The sequence below is a fragment of the Aythya ferina genome (assembly GCF_964211825.1).
Source record: "Aythya ferina genome assembly, chromosome: 18".
Taxonomy (NCBI): Eukaryota; Metazoa; Chordata; class Aves; order Anseriformes; family Anatidae; genus Aythya; species Aythya ferina.
In genome coordinates, this window is record NC_140317.1 from 13271121 (window position 1) to 13279034 (window position 7914).

Consider the following 7914-nt stretch of genomic DNA (forward strand, 5'->3'; position numbering starts at 1 on the left):
CTTTTACTAATTACTAAATGCCACTACATTTTGGGGTGTGAAAATATATTTTTTGCCTTTATACAGATGGAAAACAGAGGCATGAAATAATTAAGTCACTCAAAGGCATGCTTTCTATCAAGAACCTAAGAGCAGTCTAGTGCCAAAAGAAGAGCTGTTAACTGCATACATTTCTCTTTTCTTGAAGACATTTATGTCAAGTCAAATCAAAATACTTGACTACTAGGATTAGATCTTTCCATTCACTAACAATATTAACTGCTGTGTCCCATTAGTCTTTTCTTGCCACTATTATCTTAATATACTTCCTGTGTCTCCTTCCCAATGATACTTTACTCATCAATTACAAACCTCCTGTTCTGTTCTCAGTTAAGTCACTTTTCAGAAAGTACAACAGATATGGGGAAATAGCTTTATTTCAGTAACATGTTAACCACATCTTTAAACTTAAAAAACAAGTAAACAACATAGAAGTAGTGCTCTTTTCTGGTGTAACTATCTGCTTCACTTCCATCTCTTCCGATTGTTTGTTCTCCACATTTGCCTTACATATAACGATAAACTCAGCAGAAGAGAAGCTATTATTATTTCAAGAAGTACTATATATATAATGGCTGATTTTTACTTTAATAAATAAATCTCTGCTCTGATTAAAAAAAAAAAAATCACAAATCTCTGGAGTCATTGCAGCCTCTCACCACACTATATTATTGTGTCAGTAGTTCCAGATAATCCCATCTGAATAAGAACAGGGTTGCAGAGTACAAATCAGACAACTGTGCCTTTGAAACAGTGGCTTTTTAATCTTCTTAAATGAAAGAGATTTCCAGATCAGCAAACGTGATGCAGTATCTCTATGGTAAAGCTTGGCACAATTTTAACCTCATTTTTCCTCACAGATGAACTAAAGAAATTAATTCTCCATGTTCAAATAATGAGTCTCTGCTAGCTGAAAGTGATAAGCATTAAAAAAAAAAAAAAAAAAAAAGCTTGATTTTCTCAGGCACACTGAATAACAGAACAACAAACACTGCTAGAAGGCAACAGTCTACTGGTCCTAATTCTGCTGGCATAGAATTCCCATTTATTTTTAAGGCAATCAAAATCAAATTAAGTGTTCTGTTCATATTATGCTTTTTGTTAGTAATCTTCAAATTATGCTACAGTATACAAAATAGCATAAGTAGTATCTTCTTCGTTTGGGTAAGCAGAAATAGATTTTTTTTTTTTTGTAAAACACATAGAAGTGGATATGCATGAGCCTTTTTGCCTGTTACATGCAATGCTACATAAATACATTAAAGATAAGATACACCTATGGTACGCTTTCTGAACTCTAGCAACACTGAAAGAAACTATGCTCAGTCTAAACCAAATAACGTATCAAAACACTTTTGTAAAAGCTATGTAAAAAAAACGACACATGATGCATTAGCTAACCTTAGCAATACGTTATTAGACATTACCTTTGTGTAAAGAATCAAAAATAAAACCACATCTCCAGATTATTAAATCCTCAGAATTATCAAACTTAAGTCACTTTACTTTTTTGGAAAGAAATGGTTAAGAACAATAATACTTTTTCTATTACTACAACTATTACTAGTACTATTACTACAACCATCTCAAAATTAAAACGTGTACGTTTCCCATAAAAGTAGCTTGTCTCTAAAAAATATACTTCCTCCCCAACAGCACCTAACTTCCTTGAATTAATGGCACTTGTAAATTGAATGGGGTACTCTGAAGTGGATGCATGTTACATTTAACATGAGAATCACCAGCTTCATAGAGAAATATGAATAAGTAAAGATGAAAGGTTGCTGTTATTGCAATATGACCCACAGACAGAGTCCTATCAGGATCTATGCCCATCTCTGCTTACTGCCTTAAACTGAAAGACGTCAGTAGCCTTAAACATGTGCTTTCCACCAGAGACCTTTTTTTTTTTTTTTTTTTTTTTTAAGAAATGCATTTTAATAGGAGATAAGGGAGTATTTTGCCATTAATAACAGCTGTATTTATAACTGCAGGTTAGCTTGAGTAATGACCATATCAGAAATCAGAGTCAGAATGGAACCCCCCTGCCATGGGCATGGCACCTTCTACCAGACCAGGTTGTTCAAAGATTCATGTAACCTGGCCTTGAATGCTTCTGGGGGTAGAATTTTCAGGGAAATCACAGTGCAATTTTAAGTATAACTCGCATAGATCACCTGGATGTCTGACAGTCAAGAGAAGAACAGTAAAAATACATCTAATGACATTAAAAGAAGGAAGCAGCATAGATATGACACTACATCTTACAACAAAAACAGCTTAGCCATACAACATCAACTGCAAAGATACCCATTAAAATCCAATAACTTACTTTAAGCATATCCATAAAGAGCAGTTTGATAGGTACTCCTGTTGCTCCACATATAGGCCTAACGGAATTTATATCAGCCTCTTTTACCAAAGAAAAATTATGGCTTGGTGGTCAATCAGACAAAATCAAATGCAGCTAGCATATCTGATTCAGTGGGGATTTCACTATCGTTACTAATAAAATGCTACTTCAGTGATACAAGATTAGATGCTACATTTAAGCTAGCTACTTTTCAACTAAATAAAGAGAGCAAGGTGATGTTGAAGAACAATACAGTACAACAGGTAAGAACTTTTCCAGCTTAAATGATCCTATGGGAACCTTCAGACTTCCATACAACCCCTACTTGTAAAATAGATTTAAATCCTTCACATTTTGTTCAAGGTACAAAGAATACGTACTTTATTCTCTGTTCCTTGCTATCCTTGTAACATATTGCACATTGCACCAAGAATAAGATATGCATAACAGACTGGTAGAGCTAATACGGTAGTATTGCTTGGATTCTTTTCAAAACTACTAACAAAAGTGAGACACTCCCACATAGCCTGTAACCATTATGTGTCTCTGTCTAGTCGCAACTGTTTTCCTTGATGAAGCAGTAAGAAACAAAACAAAACAAGACAAGACCACCTGAATTTTATCACAGATGTTTCACTATGTGCTGCAAGTCACAGGAAGATGTTCAAGTAGCACAGGCCACATATGTGCAGCTACAGTGTTAAGTCGTTCTGTGCCCTATCACTGTTGCAAGGCAAAACAAAAAAAAAACAAACACACACCATATGGATGCAGTTCCAAGAAAAAAAATACTACAGTTAGTGATACAAGTTAGTATCACTTCTGTGCTGTTTCTCTCTTCACTGTTAGTAGCTCTTCTGCTATTTACCTTCCAAGTAAGGTCAGTCATATAAAACAGCAAACATACATCATGCATTATACAATCTTATCAGAGCAGACAAAATATAGCAGAAACTGGAGGATAGGTTAAGGACCAGTAACATGTAAAAGAAACCTGGAATGTCTGGTAATAAACAGGGACACAGCTGGCAAAATATGTGATGGGCTGTACTATGGGGGTTCATGACTGCCTGATGTCAGGCTCTGCTATTAGGACAAGCAGAAGAATAGAAGGCACGAGGGACTGCATAAATAAAAGACAAACTATGACTGTAAGAAACAATTACCCCTGAGACTAGGAAACAGGCGCATACGCTAAAGAGTATCCAGGAAGATAAATAAAAGGTTACACATTACAAGAAGCACTAACACTGTATCCCTAGAGCAAGTATTCTCAGGAACGACAGGAAGAGACTGATACACGGATGGAAGAAAGGAAAGCTACTGGCAAGCCAAGGACCAAGTACTCTGAGGGACGCTTTAAGTGCGGAGAGGGAGAAAAAGACAGAATTAAGCAAGAGAGAATGAAAACATTGCCTTGGGGAAAGCCAGCAGGCAGAAAGCAGATTGTGGAATGAGGAGTGAGAGGTCCCATAGGTGGCTCAGAGAGTCTTGAGTCTAGCGCTCCGAGGCAGAAAAGCACATGCAGATGGCAGGCAGACTACCGAGGTCGAGTACCCTGAAAGAAGGCAGTAGAGAAGAGCAGAGCATAACAGAAGATAATGCTTGGGACTCAAAGGCAGCAGATAGAGGGCACTTCGTGGCAGGGAGAGCAGAAAGACAGGTCCCCGATGAGAGAGGGGGCACAAGACGCACGGGTGCCGCGTGGCAGCCCTGAAGGACAAGCAGAAGACGCGCGGACGATACGCCTTCCGATGGCGCACGCGGAGTAACCCGGGCACAGCTTGGCTCCTACCAACGCCAACCCACCCGTCCTCCTGCTCGCGGCTGTAGGCCGTGTCTCTATGGGAACCGTGGTGGGCCCCGCCTGCCCGGTGGGGGGGGCGTCACCATGGGAACCGCGGCCCCTGACGTCCGTCCCAGCGTTAGCCGCGGGCGGGCCTCTGGCGAGCAGGGCTCGTACCCAGTCCGCGCTCCGCCGGCCGCGGCCCCGCCCGCCCACCGCTGGCCCCGCGGCCGTCAGCCGCGAGCTGCCGCCTGCTCCAGCCTTGTTCAGTACCGCCAGTCGGTTCCCCTCGCTCCCCCCCCCCCCCTTCTTGCTCAATAAACCAGTGCTAATCGGTTTCTCTCGTAGCATTCGCTCCCAGCCGCCTAGTACCATAATTTTTTTCTAGCATCTTCCCCGTTATCATACAGCAGTCCTTCCTTCACGTTGTGCGAGTAAGCACACACTCCTTTTTAATTCCAGCCTCTTTTAATAATACCCACTTCTTCCAACACACAGCCAACACTTGTGTCATAGTCCCAAATACCATTTAGCTGTTCGCATGTCTTCCTGTTTCATTCATTAGTATTAAACAATTTCTCCCTACTCCAGATCAGGAAAGAGCACCTCAGCCTATTGTGGGCACAGCTGTTTGAAACAGGAGTTGACAGAGAGCAAGCTTTCCATTCTCTCCTAACTCCCTGTGCATTGCTTGAAAAGCTTCAAAAAGCTTGTAAAACCCAAGCTTGGGCAAACTGAAACTATAGGTTATGCAGCACAGATAAGTATGTTCTGCTACCAAGCCACTTCATTATTCACAAATGTATCAATCAATTAAAACAGAGTACATCGTCTACGTGACACTGAGGAAGATGTAATGCATGAACTGGCCGTAAAGTGTGATTTTCTCTTAGTCACTCTAGATGACTTGCTTGTCTGGAAGTCACGAGGCAAACTTCCTGTAATGCTTTCTTTTTTTCTCTCATGCTTCTGGATTATACAAAATGCTTTGCCAGGTGAGAGACCTTTCAGAAACCTGAATGTTGCATGAATTGTAATTATACCTGAAGTATGCTAATTTTTAGAAAGTAGAACATTTTCAGTAGTTCTTACTTCTGTTTTCTTAGGGCATCGGAGAAAAAAAAATAATCCTGACCCCACATCACCTAAGTAAAGGATAAGTTATTTCCACTGGTAGCTATTATTGAAAATTAGAATCAGAACTAATAACTGGTCTTTTGAATTAAACTATGTTTCATTTAGCTACACGAAGTGTATCTACATATAATATCAAAACACTAACTTAATAAAGGGATTCTGTTAATTTGTTTACATAAATCACCTCTGGTTTAAAATACACAGTGAAATCTGGCCTCAAATCATCTTCAAAATCTTCTGAGCATACAAAAATTACACTGCAAGTCCAAACATAACTTACACTTTGCACTGGGCCTCTCAAAGCATTCATCGGAATCAATACATAGTAGGTGAATGCTTAAATCCATATACCATTTTGGCGTACTCCTTTTCTTACCCTGGGGTTGCTCCGCCTATCAACTGTGTTATCTTTTGCAACACTTCCTCCTCCCCTTCCCCCCCTTCGTTCAGATTAGCTGTCATCTTCTCCAAGGTATCTTCAGATAGCTCCTAGTCACACAAGTAATGCACGTTGGTTCCCCAAATGAGTGACTGGCAGCTTCTATTAATTCAATACTGCTTAGAATTGGTCAATCTTAATCTTAACAGTGAGTCAAAAAAGATTACAGTCTACACAACATGGAGTTTCGCATCAGGGTAGAAAGCCATACACCCCTAAAATAAATGCAGAAGACGTCCTGGTTTCACAGACAGAAATGAAAGGAAGCATTTTCTTTTATAACAAAAATTAACAGGAATTTAGAATGGAGAACCAGACTTTCTGATCTTACCAAACACTAGTGAGTTCGGGAAGATATAGCCACAAGGCAGATTTCAGCCACCTCTGAGACACAGCTTCTAAGTACAAGTCTTTGGCCCCATCACTGTATTGCAAAATAGCAACATTTACATGTGGCTTGGAACCACAAGGAATGTTTTTGGTGTAGGGAATACTACTTGACAAACAGTAAATGTAAGAAAAAATATATAAACCAAAACTAACATTTTAAAGATGATCTTCTAAATAAAAGTGGCCCAGCTTGCAAGGGACTCTAGAGGACCTTTTGATCCCCAGTATCTCTGAAATTTGGGTGCTGCTACTAAACAACATGTGTATTTAGGAAACACTTAAATTCCAGTTTCATCCAGGTTAGGAGAATTTGATTTCCATGTCTATCTGTACAATAACTGTGGGTTCTTATTTTTAAGACTATGCACATCTTTGTAGGTACAGTTCATGTTCCTCAAATGCATCTTGAAAGTAATAAAAAGGCCTTTATTTTCATACTTGCTTTAGAAACAAACTAAAAATTGTTGAAACCTCCACTCCAAATATTACTGGTCTTTCTGCAGTAAAGATCTTACAAGGGCTCTTTGTACATGGTCTGCTGCATGTACCTTCTGAAGCAAAGGCAGAGATGTATGCCCACACAGTGCAGTTAGCGGTATCTGAAACCGTTTGAAACATTCAATGTTATTGTTAACGTTCTTAAAAACATTGCAGTAGAAATCCGTAATTAATATAACATGTTAAATTCAAGTGTAAATGAGAAAACATAGCCTCAAAAATAAAATATCTATGAAAGCTTAGTAAGAAAAAATATTTACAGGCACTTTGAAGGTAATATTTAGGACTTACCTACAAAGGGAACAGCAAAGAGTGCAGTTCGAATGGAATAGTAAACAATTAGTAAACTGCCAATCAAAAATGTTATGACACAGACACATCTCTACAGTTTAGGTGTTAAGGAAGGAAATTTGCCATAGGAAGACCTACGCTTAACAAAAATGAAGCTTTGTCCTAATGTCAGCTACTTGATTCCTATTACACTATGTTATTTCTATTATTCCTACAATCAGTAGCAATCCTTCAGCCACTTTTTCCTCTTTGTAAGCCTGACTGCTAAAATGATAAAAACATGGACTGGATTGTGTGCTGTTAAGTGCTCTACAAAATGGAGCACCTATTCCTAGCCCAAGGAATGCTACTTTCTGTGCTACACTTCAAGAACCCACCACAACTTGCATGGCTGCTGAACATAGCAGTTGTTCACAGTTTTACACACACTCAGTTTTATAATTCAACATTTGTATGAATACCAGGAGAGCCACAGCAGATCAACAAAGACAGATCACTCCACCTGAATTTAAAAAGGAAGGAAGCTCATAGAAGTCCTTCTTATGTGAAGAAACAACAAAGGAACTGTGATCGCTCCGTGGAAAACAGAAATGGCAGCACAGAACAAACCTCAGCTACAGAGGCCGATTTGTTCATGAAAGCCCATGGCTCCTTTGGGTAGCAAGGGCAACATCCCATGCTGGCTGGATTCAGCCCCGCGTGGCGCCCCGCGAGTGCCTTAGAAAGCTCGTGCCGGTGCCGGTGCCCTGCGCGACGGCCTGCACGGCCCCAGGCGTCCGCGGAGGCTCCGCTTCGAGCGGGCGCCCTTCCAGCCGCCCCGGCGAGCCGCTGAGCCGGGCTGCACGCGGCCGCGGAGCCCCTGCGCCGGCTCTGCGCCGGCTGGCCCGTAGCGGCGGGAAAGGGGGCACGTGGCGGCGCTAGGACCCGGGCGGCCCCGCTCCGGCAGGGGAGGGGCGAGCAGACGCGTCCTGCCTCGCCGAA